This window comes from Mandrillus leucophaeus, unplaced genomic scaffold, assembly GCF_000951045.1.
Source record: "Mandrillus leucophaeus isolate KB7577 unplaced genomic scaffold, Mleu.le_1.0 Scaffold1583, whole genome shotgun sequence".
NCBI lineage: Eukaryota > Metazoa > Chordata > Mammalia > Primates > Cercopithecidae > Mandrillus > Mandrillus leucophaeus.
The window spans coordinates 448,818-465,473 of NW_012101569.1; the positions used below are offsets into that span (position 1 = coordinate 448,818).

At 48.4% G+C, this 16,656-nt stretch overlaps 1 pseudogene; it reads right to left on the reverse strand.

Moving 5' to 3' along the window:
* Positions 1 to 7,981: 7,981 nt before the first annotated feature.
* On the reverse strand, positions 7,982 to 16,244 carry LOC105536379 (annotated as a pseudogene).
* Positions 16,245 to 16,656: the final 412 nt, after the last annotated feature.

The window sequence follows — 16,656 nt, forward strand, 5'->3', positions numbered from 1 at the left end:
AAATAAGAGACGTTGTTAGAAAGGTTGTAGAGAAAAGAATGCTTATACACCATTGGTGGGAGTGTAAATTAATTCAACGATTGTGAAAGACAGTGTGGCAATTCCTCAGAGACCTAAAGACAGATATACCATTTGATCCAGCAATGCTATCACTGGGTATATACCCAGAGGACTCTAAATCATTCTGTTATAGATACATGCACGCATATGTTCATTGCAGCACTATTCACAATAGCAAAGACATGGAATCAATCTAAATGCCCACCAGTGATAGACTAAATCAAAAAAATGTGGTACATATATATATACACCATGGAATACTATGCAGCCATAAAAAAGAATGAGATCATGCCCTTTGCAGGAACATGGATGGAGCTGGAGGCCATTATCCTTAGCAAACTAATGCAGGAACAGAAAACGTAACACCACATGTTCTCACAAGTGGGAGCTAAATGAAGAAAATACATGGACACATACAGAAGAACAACACATACTGAAGCCTATCGGAGGGTTGGGGTAGAAGGAGGGAGAGGATCAGGAATATGGGTATACGGGTTCTAGGCTTAATACCTGGCTGACCAAAAAAAACCAAATCTGTACAACAAACCGCCACAACACAAGTTTACCTGTGTAACCAACTTGCACACAAGTTTACCTGTGTAACCAACTTGCACACAAGTTTACCTGTGTAACCAACTTGCACACAAGTTTACCTGTGTAACCAACTTGCACACGCAACCTTGAACTTCAAAGTTAAAAAATAAAAAATAAATACATGATAGCAATTTAAAATAAGAAAACTTGATTGAAATACAATTCTTCTGGTATTTTTTACAGTTATTTTGTTTAGGTTTAGGAGTTAGAATTTCCCTGATACCTCTATCTTATGAGAATTCAAGGGTTTGCGGTAAGACTAAAATCAGATTTTAGGGAAAAAAATAAGGGACAGGGAGACCTCATAGCAGTCAAATCTGTGGGATCCAGGATTGGGACCAGAAACACACTCCTTGATGGGTTTATGTTGAAAGGTTTAGAGCTGGGGGCTGCACATCAGGAATTCAGACTCACAACAATGCCTTATACTCCTTCCCCTGCTGATGGAGACTGGGAAAGCCTTAATGTAGCATAGCTAGAACCAGAAAACTAAACATCATTTGGAAGAGAGATTTTTCTAGTGTCTTTTGTGAATCTTGTGTCTTATGACTTGTGCTAGGCATGTCTGAGCATCCACCATTTTAAGGGGAATTCGCATCCTAATTGTAGAAGGCAAATTCACTGTTTGCTTGGATCCCCCTCTCAGAATTCACCCTGGGCTCACTTGTACAATGGGGAAGTTTGTTTATAGTTCTCTCGACCTACATTTTGTGCATGTTTTGCCCTTTTTAAAGAATCTCTTCCCCTGTACCTCTGACCTTCCTCTTCTGTCTCTCCTTCTTCTCACAACGTACTCATGTAGACATAAAGATCTGATCATTTCTATCCCAGAGTGTTTAATGTTTAAGAAGGTCCAGGCTCTTCACCTAAGGATATGAAGCTGGTATACTCAAATGCATTATTAGCAGGGTTTAGTTTACTTACCTCTTTAACAAAGTGAGGCTTTCCTGATGCTCCTTAAATTCCCAAAATGCTGTCACAGAGACATGCTCCCATTGGTCAAGGAGCCTCTCAATAGTTCATATCAACACCCTAAGGATGGTAGTTCTTTTCCCCACTCTCTAGGGCAGAATCTTAAGAAGATTTCAGGGAGGTCAGCATTCTTGATTCACAGGTATTGTGGCATGGGACAAATAGACATTGCAACCTCATCTTGACTTAAGCTAGTGTGTTCTGCCTCTGTAATTGGTTAACTACTACATTTTGCCTTGAGTCCTTCCGCCCTCCATTGCTGAGTTGGTTCTAGTCTGCCTGTGACAGTGAAATATAATGTGCTTATCTAGGAAAATCAGCCAAACATGCAAGCAATAAAAGAGACACAAAATAGTAATTAAGAGTGACAAGTGTGGAAAAAGACAAATGCGGAGATAATATGTACACATATAGCAGGAAATAAACATGACAGGAGAAAATATGTAAAAGATGGGATAGTAAAGCATAATAACAGAATATCGAAATTTATTCCAGGAATGCAAGAGTGGTTCAACATACAAAAATCAATCAATGTAATAATATAGTATACCTACCGCATTAATAGAATGAAGAGAAAAAGTCTACGTGATCTTTTTTTTTTTCTTTTCTTTGAGACAGTCTCATTCTGTCACCCAGGCTAGAGTGCAGTAGCGTGATCTCGGCTCACTGCAACCTCTGCCTCCCAGGTTCAAGCAATTCTCTGGCCTCAGCCTTCCTAGTAGTTAGGACTACAGGCACACACCACCATACCCAGCTAATTTTTGTACTTTTAGTAGAGACAAGGTTTTGCCATGTTGGCCAGGCCAGTCTCAAACTCCTGAGCTCAGGCAATTCACCTGCTTTGGCCTCCCAAAATGGTGGGATTACAGGCATGAGCCACTGTGCCTGGCCCCACATGATGATTTCAATTGATGCAGGAAAAGCATTTGACAAGCTCCAATACCCCTTAGTGATAAAAACACTCAGAAAACTATGACTAGTAGAAGGGAACTTCTTCAACATGATAAAAGGGTATTCATTTTTTAAAAACTACAGTTAACATCATACTCAGTAGTAAAAAGACTGAAATATTTTTCTAAGATCAGGAACAAGACAAGGGTGCCCACTTTCACCAGTGCTATTCAACATTGTACTAGAACTTCTAGCCAGAGCAATTAGACAAGAAAAAGAGAGTGCATCCAAATTGAAAAGGAAGAAGTAAAACCATTCACAGATGACATGATTCTATATATAAATACAAAAATCCTAAATAATCTACAAATAAAATTATTAGAGCTAAGAAATTAACTCAACAGAGTTAGGGTACAAGGCAGAGAATCAGTTTTATTTCTATACACTAGCAATGGACAACCCAAAAAGAAAATTAAGAAAAGAATTTCATTTGTAATAGCATCAAAAATAATAAAATACTTAGGAATAAAATTAACCAATGCAGTGCAAGATTTATACACAGAAAACTACAAAACATTGCTAAAAGAAATTGAAGACACCAATAAATGGAAAAACATTCCATATTTATGGACTGGAAGACTTAATATTTTTAAGATAGCAATAATGCCCAATATATATTTTAAAAATCCTAAAGAATCTACAAATAAAATTCAATGCAATCCCTATCAAAACCCCAATGATCTTTTTTGCAGAAATGGAAAAGCTCATCCCAAAATTCATATGGAATTGCAAATGGGCCTCAAATAGAACAAATCTTGAAAAAGAGGAATAAAAGTGGAATTCAAACACTTCCTGATTTCAAACTTACTACAAAGCCACAGTAATCAAAACAGTGTGGTACTAGCACAAGATTGACATATAAAGCAATGGAATAGAATTGAGAGTCCAGGATGAAAGCCATACAAGTAGGGTCAACTGATTTTCAACAAGGATACCAAGACCATTTGAAAGAATAGTATTTTCAACAAATGGTGCTTGGACACATATTGTTGAATTTTGAATTGAAATATATTTCAAATATTGTTGAAAGAATAGTATTTTCAACAAATGGTACTTGGACAACTAGACAGCCACATGCAAAAGTATGAAGTTGAACTCTTACACTATATACACAATGAACTCAAAATGGATCAATGATCTAAATATAAGAGCTAAAACCACAAAAGTTGTAGAAGAAAACATAGAGGTAAATCTTCATGACTTTGGATTTGACAATGGTTTTTCTTAGATATGACACCAATAGATTCATTCTGTACAGCAAGCAACTGCTTCTTCCCTAAACTTTTCTACGTATTACAATGCTTTCGAAAATAAACTTAAATTTTAATGCCTTTAGGGAAGTTATTTTATTATTCAAACAGAGAATCCATGGTTCTAAGATGAATGAGAAATAGCTCCTGTACCATAAGGTTCTTTAGAGTTAGTGGAGCTGATCTTAGGGTGAAGCTGGACTTGGGAGATGAAACTAGGATTCACCCCTTAGAGGTAGCCTCTGTGCATGTGTTAGGAAGTTGCCTAGAAACCTCTGAACCAAGACTAGATTTGGGTATATGGAGTTCTCAGGTGTCAGTTTTCTGGGGAAGCAAACTGTGGGAAAAACACGGAGTTCTCTTGACTTTTGTAGAATGTATGTCTTCACTGCTGTTCAAAATTAGGGCCTGGGGCTGCCTCTTTGAGGTAGATCAGTTAACAACAGAAACTGGGTAGTGCCTGAAAGAGTTAGTTTCCATGTTGATGGTAACAGTAGGTAGTAGGTCAGGAGGACAACTCAAAGGAGCCCAGAGAGAGATGAGATAGGACACCCTTGACTGACCACTTCTGACCTACTGGGACAAAGCATGGGGAGGAGGGATGAATGGGCCCTGCCCCTGTGGGAAACATTAGATGATGCTCTTTCTCTTATCTACTCTTTTACCCGTTGGCTCTCCTGAGGCCCTGCCATTCCTTCTTAAAAGAAAAAAGTTATCAGATGACAGAATAAGAGATCAAATTTGTAAAAATCAGACAAACAGATGAGATACGCAGAGAATGAGAAAAAGAAAGGTAGATAGTCTTGCAAGCAAATGGGGTAGAAATAAGGCCCCAAACAGGAAAAGATCAGTGACATCAAAAGTAGAGAGAGAATGGGTCACTGGAAGAAGGATAAGGGCAAGAATAAGGAAAGAAACAGGCATGAGGTTAGTAAGAGGGCTTCAAGAGGGGCAAGAGTCATCTTGCAGTATTCTCTCTCCTTTTCATTGTTTAGACACAAGCATATTTTAGCTGTCTTCCAACTCTCTCCCTCTTCTCCCCTTTCTCCTTTATTCCATAATAAATAAGTGTTCAGAACCTGACCACACCATGCAGTAGGCTAGAAATAAAGAGGAAAAAGATGAATGAAACCAACTCCCTGCTCTTCAATCAGCTACTTGTTGTGAATTATGTGATGCTCTCCAAAGGGCAGGGATCACGATAATGAACTTGTAAGTTGGGCTGTAGTTGGGTGCAAGGCTGGGGTGGGTGGGGTATTCTGTGTATATATCAGAGGAAGACTGATTTTGATCACCCCGAATTTGGGTCCACGCTGCCAGATTGGCTGAAACTATACTTGGGCTAGGGAGCCCAGTGACCTGAGTAGTGGTTAAATATATAGACCCTTAAAGTTTACGGCTCCCCTGAGTGCTAGTTGGATAATTTAGGATTGCTAGGTAGGCAGTTGCGGCATCCTCACTCACTTATATACACATATTGTGGAAGAGATTATTAGATTTTATCCACTTTTCCTGAAATATGTATTAATGAAATTAATACACACAGAGTTATATATTATTATCAAAATTTGATACAAGATATTTCACCATCAAATTATGGCACCTTGTCCCATCTTCTTTGGAACTTGCTCTCTCTGCTGCAGATGGCATCACTAGGGCCCACATTTGGAACCTCTCCCAAGATGTGCCCTGGAGTCTGTGGAGTTTGGGTGTTGTATTCCAGCTCCTCCTCCGCCCCTTTTGATGCTGACAGCATTCTTCAGAGCAGGCTCCTCTTAGGTTCCTGCACATAATCTCTCCTGCCCAAATAAACTCTCAGCCATGCTTAGCAAGAAGCTGCATAATTCATAGGAAGTGAAGTTAAAAATCTTCCCCATCTTTGCCTTTCCAAGCTGCTGCTCAAAAGAGAATCCAGTAATATAGACTGAGGTCTAGGGTTTCCAAGGATCTGTACTTTCCCCTATATCTGGAGAGGGGTAGCTAATGTCACTTCCAAATCTCTGGCTTGTGAATAGGTTCTTATTCTGCCTGTTTTTAAACATGCCACCCTCTCCCACAGTTGGCATCTGTGGGCCATATGGAAAGAGGGGACATTTTCTCTTGAGTTTCTGGGAAGTATGGTTTATTTTCTAGTTTTTCCATTTCTCTTTTCAATGCTGAAGCATTTTTCAAGACTTCCTTTTAGTCAACAAGTGCCTTCATGTTTTGTCTCCTCTTCCCTTAGCAAAACCAAAAGTAAGGTATCCTTTGGCAAGGAGCCAGGTATATCACATCAAGGTAAAATGACCCATAGTTCCTCATTTTGACATTCAACTTATTGCCCAAAGGAAGAGTTCAGTAGCCAACAGGAATGTTGCCCCTCCAAAGTGTGCCACCTCCAGTGAGGCCTCCCTGTCATGCCCGGCCTGTGGACAGCCAGCCCCGGCCATCCCTTCAGTCCCCTGCCAAGCATGGGTGTACTGTGCAGGCAGCCATGTGGCCTGACAGTCTCTACGAGTCCTGCTGTCCCTCAGCTGATAATCAAACCCATCCTGAATGATGGGAAATGCGTCCTCTGCTAGCTGTGTTTTCTGTGGAACTCAGGGGAGGGGAAGGGCCAAGCCATTATTAACAGAGTGTTGTTGGGAGCAGTGAAAAGGTCACATCCTTTCCAAGGGACACTTTTCCTGGAAAGCCCCTGGAGCTTAGCTGGCTCATCCTGTGAAGCTGGTTCTCGCCACAAGGGCGCAGGGCCATTAACTCAGCCTGGAGGAAGCCTGCAGGGCAGCTGGCACTCTGGAGGGACAGAAAAAACAGGCCACCAGGCACAGACAGGCAAGGGAGGGAGGAGGATGGAATGGAAGACGCCTGGGCTGAATGGAAGTCAGTGCCCTTGGATGCTGGTACCTGCCTTCCCAGCCACCGGTAGATCAGGCTTCTGAGCCTGTTGGCTGTCAGGGCTGGACTGTGCCCCACAGGCACCACGGCAGTCCCCGTGGAATCCCCCAGGTGTCACCAGGCAGCATACAGGTAACACGCCTGGAAGGTCCCCATCAGCCCAGTTGGACATGTTCAGACACTCTGGCGCTCCCCATTCAGTGGCACAAACTCCAGGAGCCAGTGAAGGAAACAGGAACACACCAGGCTGAGCAGTATGGCCAAAAGCTATTTATTCCTAAATAAAAAGCAAAATAAACAGGAGTCTCATCACCATGGAGCCACAACCCCATCCCTGCCTCCTTCCTCTGCCATATGCTATCAAATAAGTTTCCCAGCCATAAATAATTATTAGAACCTCCTCCCCATGTGCCAACTCCAACCTCCGCTATGTATGACACAGGGGGCAGCCCTACCCCCAGAATATACAAAATGTTGCACAGATACAATATGTACACTGAGGAAGGGGACCCACCTCCAGCAGCTCGTGCCCTCGCCTGGTCTACATTAGCTCCATTGTCCTGCCTCAGCTGCCTCTCTGAGTAAGATGGGAGCTCCCATGAGGGAAAAATTGCTTTGGTGAAATTAGGGCCATCAGAGAGGCCACGAGGCTTCCTCGAAAGAAATAAACTCTGAGCCTCTAGCTGTTAAATAACAATCATCATCATCCAGGAATTTAAGGACTCAGCCCTAGCCAAGGCGGCAAAGGGTCTGCACTTGTGTGTCTCACCCCATTAGACAGGGGCTTGTCTTGCTACTCTAAGGGTAAAAGGGTGACTGGGAAGGGGTGATAGGGACATGGTAGGGGCAAAGTCTCCAGGCCCACTTCTCCAGTAGCCTGCTTTTTATTTTTTATTTTTTAAATTTTTATCCATGACTATTTTTTAATCCCATAACTTTTTTTCTATAACTTTTCCATAACTTTTTTCCATAACTAACTTTTTTCATAACTTTTTTCTTACAACTTTTTTCATAACTTCTTTAATCCCATAACTTTTTTTATCCCATAACTTTTTTTCCCATAACTTTTTTTTAATCCCATAACTTTTTTTTTTATTTTGTGGCCTGTTTTTAGATGACAATGATGTTCACCTCATCTGCACCTGTCTCCCTCATTAGATAGGGGTCTTATTTTGCTACTGTAAGGGTAAAGGGGTAACTGGGAAGGGGTGGCAGGGACACAGTCGGGGAGACCCTCTGGCCCCACTTCTCCAGGCTTTGCTGACAGTGGCCGGCTTTTAGATGATTGTTATCTTCACCTTGTTCTCCTGAGCCCAGTAAAAAATGGGGATGCAGGGGTTGCTGCCCAAGCCTGAGTGCTCCTGGGGGTTCTGCACCTCATGAAGCAGCCGCATGATCTGCTGTGCAGTGGGGCTGTTGTGGGGAGAACCCTCCCCGGCCTCTTCTTGTTCAGGCTCCACACTGTGGGAGATCGTTGGAGACGGGGAGGCAGGGCTCAGAGCACCGTGTGAGCCCTCCCCTCATCCTACCAGCACACCTTGCCCAAGGGCTCTACTCACCACCCTGCGAGTCGGCAGCCCCAATCTCCTGGGGGGCTGGGTCCCCTGGAGCGGGCTCATCAGCAGGGTTCTGGGCAACTGCCAGGAATCTGCCATGCCACTCGTTGTGGCCGCCCACAAGCTGCAACACCAGCTCCAGCAGCGTCACCTGGAGGGAGGGGTGCTCAGCTGCCACGTCCATGCCCACGCCCACCCCCACCCCCACCCCTGCAGAGATGTTGCGCACCCTACCTTCATCTCCTCCTTGTCCTGGGCCAACCTGCTTACGTACTCATCCTCCTGGTGCCACGTCTCCAGCACTGACCTCTGGCTCTGGTATGATGTGATGTACTTTCCTGCAGGAGGACAGGGCTCAGACACTGGGGCCCCTCTGACCACCCTGCAGCTCCGCCGGCCGTGCCCCGGCCTCTCGCTCACTGATGGTGCCTGTTTCTCCAGACAGCTGAATGCAGCGACATTCCAGTTTCTCCACCCACTCCTTCTCCTGCATGAGCTCCATAAAGCGGCTCTGGAGTCAAAATAACGGGGTCACATCCCCGCAACAACCTGCCCTGCCCCCACCCTTCTTGGCCATGCCAGGAAAGACTCACTCACCTGCAGCTTCTCCATGGTCCCCTGCAAGGCCCCGTGGCTCTGCCCACACAGAATCGCCCCCAGTCCCTGGGGCTGAGGTGGCCGCCTCTGGCTGCTTTTGGGCCAAGGCCACCAGGTGAGAAGGCGCTGGCAGTGCACCCTTTGCTCTTTCAGCCGCCCATGTGGCTGTGCCTGCTCCTCTTCGGCACTGGCTAAAGCCAAGTTTTAAAAAGTCACTAGTGGGCAGGAGGTGCGCATTCTTGTAGGGGGATACACAGGATGAACGGGCCAGGGCAGTAGAGAGAAGCCCTTCCCTTGGGGCCTCAGAGGCACGGTGCACCTGTTGGTCTCAGGTGAAATGGAGTCTGACCACTGGCTCCGAGGGAAGGGGTGAGAGTCCAAAGAAATCAGAAGGCAGAAAAACCAAGAGCATAAGGGTGTCTGGGAGGGAGCAGAGAGGGAGGCAGCAAAGGGGGGGCAGGGGGAGTCAGGCTCACCATGGCCTCCCAGTTCTCCAGGTCCTCTAGGATGCTCAGCATGGACCAAGGCTCCTCCTCCTCCTCCTCACTCTGCAGTCCATCTCCTATGGAGGTGGGGGGTGGTGACCAGAGGGGTCCTCAGATAACCCAACAAGGGAGGTACAGTGGGCCCACCTCTGCTCCCACCCTCACTGTGTAACCCTAGGTCAGCCCCTCCCCAGAGAGGAATGAGCAGCTGTTCTGTATTTTTATTGTATTTTTTTAAAGAGCCAAGGTCCTGTTATGTTGCCCAGGCACAGTCCCACTACCTATCGACCTGGGAGTTCTGACCTGCTCCACTTCTGACCTGGGCCAGTTTACCCATCCTTAGGCAACCTGGTGGTCCCCCGCTCCCAGGTCACCATATTGATGCCGAACTTAGTGCAGACACCCGGTCTGCATAATGATCCGCTCTTCTAAGGGTTTCTTCCAACTCCTCAATCCTATGCTGCTAACAGTCCCCCGCTCCTCCTGGGGCTCTCTCCTCTTCCTCTGAGTGGTCTCCCCCGTACCTTCCCCAGGGAGAGCCATGAAGCTCAACTGGGCCTGTAGCTACTGGTTCTGCTTCTAGGCGCTCCTAAGGGGTCAGGAAAGAGAATGAGAGGGCACAGAGGCTGCCAGGTCTCATCTCCCTCGGGCACCTGCCCTCAGCAACTCCGTTTCCTGGGTCTCCTGCAACTCTTGGCGGGCCATCTCTGCTACTCTTTTCTCTGGTGCTGCAGCTGGTCCACGAGCTAGATCTGCAGAAGTAACTGCCTGTGCAGTGCCTCTTCCTCAGAGATCAGCTGCTGATAGTACGGCTGCAGGTGGCCCCGGCACTGGTTTCGCTGCTGCGGCAGGCTCTGAGCCTCTTGGCTCTTCAGCTCCACCTGCAGGAAGACGCTGGGTGTGAGGTCAAGCGGTGGCTGGCTTCCAGATTCTGGGCCCAGAAACAGGGTAACAAGGGCACCGTGGGACACTGTCGCCTGCCCAGGCCCCTGGCCCCTTGTTCCAGGCCTAAGTGACTGCCTCCCTTGCCGAGAGCCCCATGCCTCCTTCCCCAGCCTCAAATCACACACCCTTTTTCCACCATTTAACCTGTAAGCCACAGGTGGAAAAGCAGGAGCCAACCCCCATCTGCTACGTGTGCTACATGCCTAATGCTTTCCACGTATTATCTCATTTAATCCTAAGCGCCTCTGCGAGGAAAATGCTCATTTCCTTTTTAAGTGAAAGAAACCAAGACTTAGAGATGGAAAGCAGTTCAATGGTGAGCAGTGGAGCCGAGGCCAGAATTCAGTTTGAATCTAAGGAGCCTCTTATACCACTGTCTTTTCCCTGTGATTGGAGGGCTCCATGTCTCTAGCTGGGATGATAGCCAGCTAGAGGATATTGGGAGGAGTCCAAGGCTACCCACCTCTAAAAGTCAGAGGGCAGGAAGCAAGAAATAGTCATGGCACTGCCCTGGAGGGTGCTGGGGTCACCTGTGCTGCTCACCAGAGGCAGCTGCCTCTGGCCTTCCACTTCCCTTCCCCAGAGGCTGGTACCCACCTCCCTGCCCTTCTTGAATTGGGCGAGGGTTACCATCTCCTTCAGCTCGCCCAGATGCTTCTTCAGTTCGTGTTTCTGGGAGAGCGTGCGGCTGATGGTGGTACGGTCGTTCTGCACGGTTTGCCTGAGCGCCTCCACCTGCTCCTCCCAGAGCTCGGCCTTCCGCTCCTGCTCCAGCAGCCTCTCCTCTTGTTCCAGCAACCTTTCCTCCTGCTCTTGGTTCAGGCGACTCAAGCCCTCATTTTCTTGCACTTGGGCTTAAAGCTGTCCTGTCAGATTCTCCAGCTCCTTCCGCAAGTGCTCAGCCTCTGCTTGTAGCTGCTGCTCCACCTTGGAGGACCCTGCTGGGGACTCCGGGGGCGAGGGTTCAGCTGAGAAAGGAAGCGGCCTTCCGCTCCTGCTCCAGCAGCCTCTCCTCCTGCTCCAGCAGCCTCTCCTCCTGTTCCAGCAGCCTCTCCTCCTGCTCCAGCAGCCTCTCCTCCTGTTCCAGCAGCCTCTCCTCCTGCTCCAGCAGCCTCTCCTCTTGTTCCAGCAGCCTCTCCTCCTGCTCCAGCAGCCTCTCCTCTTGTTCCAGCAACCTCTCCTCGCCTCTCCTCCTGCTCCAGCAGCCTCTCCTCCTGCTCCAGCAGCCTCTCCTCCTGCTCCAGCAGCCTCTCCTCCTGCTCCAGCAGCCTCTCCTCCTGCTCCAGCAGCCTCCTGCTCCAGCAGCCTCTCCTCTTGTTCCAGCAGCCTCTCCTCCTGCTCCAGCAGCCTCTCCTCCTGCTCCAGCAGCCTCTCCTCTTGTTCCAGCAACCTCTCCTCCTGCTCTTGGTTCAGGCGACTCAAGCCCTCATTTTCTTGCACTTGGGTTTAAAGCTGTCCTGTCAGATTCTCCAGCTCCTTCCGCAGGTGCTCAGCCTCTGCTTGTAGCTGCTGCTCCACCTTGGAGGGCCCTGCTGGGAGCTCCGGGGGTGGGGGTTCAGCTGAGAAAGGAAGCAGCCTTCCGCTCCTGCTCCAGAAGCCTCTCGTGCTCCAGCAGCCTCTCCTCCTGTTCCAGCAGCCTCTCCTCCTGCTCCAGCAGCCTCTCTCTCCTCCTGCTCCAGCAGCCTCTCCTCCTGCTCCAGCAGCCTCTCCTCCTGCTCCAGCAGCCTCTCCTCCTGTTCCAGCAGCCTCTCCTCCTGCTCCAGCAGCCTCTCTTCCTGTTCCAGCAACCTCTCCTCCTGCTCCCAGTTCAGGAGACTCAAGCCCACATTTTCTTCCACTTGGGTTTAAAGCTGTCCTGCCAGATTCTCCGGCTCCTTCCGCACGTGCTCAGCCTCTGTTTGTAGCTGCTGCTCCACCTCGGAGGGCCCTGCTGGGGGCTCCGGGGGTGGGGGTTCAGCTGAGAAAGGAAGCAGACAATAAGGAATACGGGCCTCTGGATTCTCAAAAAAAACCCTCCTCTTGGTGCATAGCCCATCTCAGGTTCCCCAAACTTGGCCTCCCTGCTGCTAACGACTCCTCACGCCCTGATGGTAGCCAAACTTCCAAGCCACTTTCAGGTACAGACAACTGTGGGTGGCTGACAACAGGCACTTTTTCCTCTTTGCTGATGGGGACATTGAGGCTCATGAAGATGACAAGACTTGCCATCTCCTGGCACAGACCTCTTTCCCTCTGCCTCAAAGCCTTTCCATGCACCCACCTCCCTGGGGCATTCTAAGCCATCCCCACAGCCCTCTGACGCCAGTCCTGCTCCCACGTCACCCCAGCCCCAGCTCACCCATCTGGTTCCTTAGTTCAGCCAAGCTCGTCTCCAGTTCCTGTACTCGACTCATGCTATGTGCCCTCTCCTTCCTCAACGTGTGCACCTGCCCAAAGCACAGGGGGAAAGGGCCCTGGAGAGCAGGGCTGGTGGCTGGACAGGCTACCGTCTCCCTCTCTGCCCCTACCTCCACAAAGCCCAGACCCATGAACCCCCTCTGGCTGTGCTCCTCCCATTTCACAGATGCCTGGAACAATCAAGTGACCTATCTGTGGTTGGGGCTGAAGGGTCAGGTCTCACCTCCTCTGACATCTCCCGCATCCTCTGCCACCACATGGCACTCTCTCCGTGCAGATACTGGGCATACTGGTCTCTCTCCATTTGCAGATACTTCAGCCACTCCATCACCTACAAGAATGGGCACAGAAGTCAGGAAGGGCTGTCACTGGTCCTCACCTGTTACTGGCCCCCTGGGGTCACCTTCCTTCCACATCCCTCCCTCTGCAAAGCCTCACCTGCCCCAGGTAGATTCCAGCTGTGCCCATTCCTCCATGGGCTGCTGTAACTGCTGGTTAGCATTAGGGCCTTCACACCAGCTAGACAACTGAATGGTAAAGAAAGAGAAGTTTCTATCTGAGGAGGCTGGGCCGTTCCACACAGTGCCCCTTAAAAGGGCTCAAGCTAGGCTCAATGTACAACTTGGTCAATAAAGATCTCTACTGTGAAGATGCTTTGGCTTTAGAAATAAAAAATAATTTTAAAGAGATCTCAGGCTGGGCATGGTGGCTCGTGCCTGTAATCCCAACACTTTGGGAGGCTGAGGTGAGTGGATTGCTTGAGCTCAGGAGTTCGAGACCAGCCTGGGCAACATGACGAAGCCGTGTCTCTACAAATACAAAAATTACCCAGGCGTGGTGGTGTGTGCCTATAGTCCCAGCTACTTGAGGGGCTGAGGCAGGAGGATCGCTTGCGCCTGGAAGGTAAAGGTTGCAATGAGCCAAGATCACGCCACTGCACTCCAGCCCCGGTGACAGAGCAAGACCCCATCCCAAAACAAACAAACAGATAAACAAACAAGAACTGTACTCTATTATTACCATGGAATAGTCGAAGTGTTGGCTTGAACCTCAGAAGGAAATAAACAGACTCATGAGCTAACCATATAAGTGTAATCTATAAAATAATGGTTTTCATCTATGATGCATTTAAAAAAAAAAAAAAAATTAAGCCCTAACCCTGAGATTCTGATTCCCTAAGTCTATGACAGGGCCCCAGTTTGTAGATTTTTAGCAGTCTCCAGAGGATTCTATGGCAGGACCAGAACAAGGACCCAAATTTTCCAGCTCTTGGCTGGAGCCTCCCTATACCCTGCATGATCCCTAGACCATATCCCCAGCTGAATGGGGCTCCCACCACCCCCGGGGCTGCAGCCTCTCGCCTGTTGAAGCGTGAGGTCAGTGAGTTCTAGTTTCTTTTTCAGCTCCTCCAAGTTACGCTGCATCCCTGCCTTCTCAGTCAGTACAACTGGAAGCTGCTCTGCCAAAGCTGAGTTCTCCTGCTTCAGCTCCTTATTGCTGTTGCTATGGCCAGAGGCAGTAGAGAAAGGAATGAACAAAGAACAGAAAGTGCTGCTTTGCTGATCAACCCTCTACCCACACCCCACAACCACAGAACCGTGGCACTGGAAGGGACCTCAGGAATCAAAAGTCACAGGTGGCACACCAGAGAAAAGACATGAGTTGCCCAAGTATACCATGAGTCAGGGGCACAGCCAGCACTAGAGCTTAGCCTGTGCACACATGCAAACCTGTATGACCACCTCACCAAGCTCACCTGCACCCCTCCCACCTTCCAGCACATCACCCATGCTAAGGGCCCCAGACCTCCCATCCCACCGTCCCCCGTCCTACCTGTTCTTGTATAACTTCAGCCTGAGGGCATCACTGTCTCCGGTTAACTGGTTGTTGTACTGAAAATACAGAAAGGTGAAGTCAGGATACAGCAGGCAGAGGAGCAGCTGGCAGACCAGGAACGACAGCTACAGTGACTATTCCACAGTAACACTTCCTCACTCTCAATCACGCCTGACATGTTTTCAAGGCATTTCCAAGCCCACAGTCTCATTTGTTTCTCAAAGAACTCAGTAAAGGTGGAAGGCACAGGGAAGGAGATCAAATTTATAGCTGGTTACCAGAGGCCCAGAGAGAAAAGAGAATATTGCTATTGTTATTACCGTTATGACTGCCACTGTTGGAACCTTTATTGAGTGCTTCACCAGGCACCATGCTAGCAATCCCATTTAATCCTCACAACCACCATAGCAGGCAGTTACCATTATCACCTCTATTGTGTAGTTGAAAAACATGGCATGTCAGAGGTTAAGTGCTTGCCTAAGATCATCAGACAGAGTTGGGATTTGAACACTCAGGTATATCTGATTTTCTAAGCCCATTTTTTCGCTGTCAGGCAGGAAAATAGGATCTGGAGGCAGGGAACATAAGGCCTGTTCACACTTCAGCTATAACAGGAAATATCCTCCCTATGGGGCCTATGGCTAAATGACTTTGTAACTTTACTTCATCCTCTCCATTTACATAGGGCATACCCGAAGTAACCAATGGAATCCTCTAGGGGGTAAACTCCCAAAAATTCTTTAACGGTGCCTTTGAGCCCTTATGCTCAGGTGCACTCCCACACTGTGGAGTGTGCTTTCAGTTTCAATAAATCCCTCCATTCCTTCCTCACTTTGTGCATTTTGTCCAATTCTTTGTTCAAGACGCCAAGAAGCTGGACACCCTCCACTTTTAACAGCTGGGGGTGGGGGCACAGAAAGAAAGGGGTATAATCTGGTGTTCAGTTTTTGAAGGGTACACTCCCATAGTCCAAAACTCAGAAAATACAGAAGGGAAATATCTCCCAGCCACCCCGTTCCTCTCTCCTAAGTTTTTTACAAATCCTTGCAGACATGTTTTATGTATATTATCATAGTACACACACAAACACACACACACACGTTCCCTCTCTCTACACAAATGGTAACATACTAAAGATACTCTTCTGTACCTTCGCAGTGCAAGTACCATACCCCCACCTAGGACTTGGCCAAGGCCACAGCCAGGTAAGGGCAGGGTAGGCACTTGGCCTCCGAGCTCTGCATCCAGTGCTCGCTCCCAACAGTGCCCCCAACTCACCCACAGCAGCCAACACAGCCCCAGGCTGACTCTAACAACCACGCACAAAAGCAGCAAGAAATGGCCCATGCTGCTTTCTGGGCAGGACACTCCATCCTGCAGAAGGGACCTAAAGGTCCCTCACTCCTCCATCTGGAAAGCCGGGCTGCCAGGGTATGGGGCAGGTGGTTGGACTTACCCTATCTGCCTTCCTCTGCTCCCGTTGCAACTCACCCACATGCTTCCAGGAATACTGCAGATGGCTGGCCAGATCCTCGGCCTCTTCTAGAATGAAAGAGGTTGAGATGGGGCCCAAAGGCCTAAAGGCCTGTCAAAGCGCCAGGTTGAAGGATGATGGGTGCCCAGATTCCCACCTTCAAACTGCCTGGCAGCCATGTTCAGTGTGATACAGTGCTGTATTCAATTCTGCTTTCTCAAACATCAAAATTCCAGTTACCTGATTGAACCTTTGGGAGAAAAGCCAAGCAAATGCTGAAAGAGAAGGAAAGCAACATTCTCCAGAGGACAGGAGGGAACTTCACACCCTCCACTCACCTGTAATTGCCTCTTTAGGGCTCCCTGGTTTTGCTGGCTTTCTTGCTTTTCCTGTAGGAAGAGGAAGACAGAGCTCTTACTAGGGGGAGGCAGAGATGGCCCAGCAAGGGACTTGCCCCCTGAATGCTGCCAATGTCCCAGGACAGGCCCACCCATGGGATCAGGTTATCAGGGACCCTGTGGGGATGAGGTGGAATCTGGGGGATAAGCCTTCCCCAGGCTGGGAGTGGGCAAGACGAGACTGGGGCCTCTACATCTGAGTGCTCCCCAAACCCAGCGGTCATGCTGTGAGCAAAGAAATCACGTTACTACTTCCAGTTGATC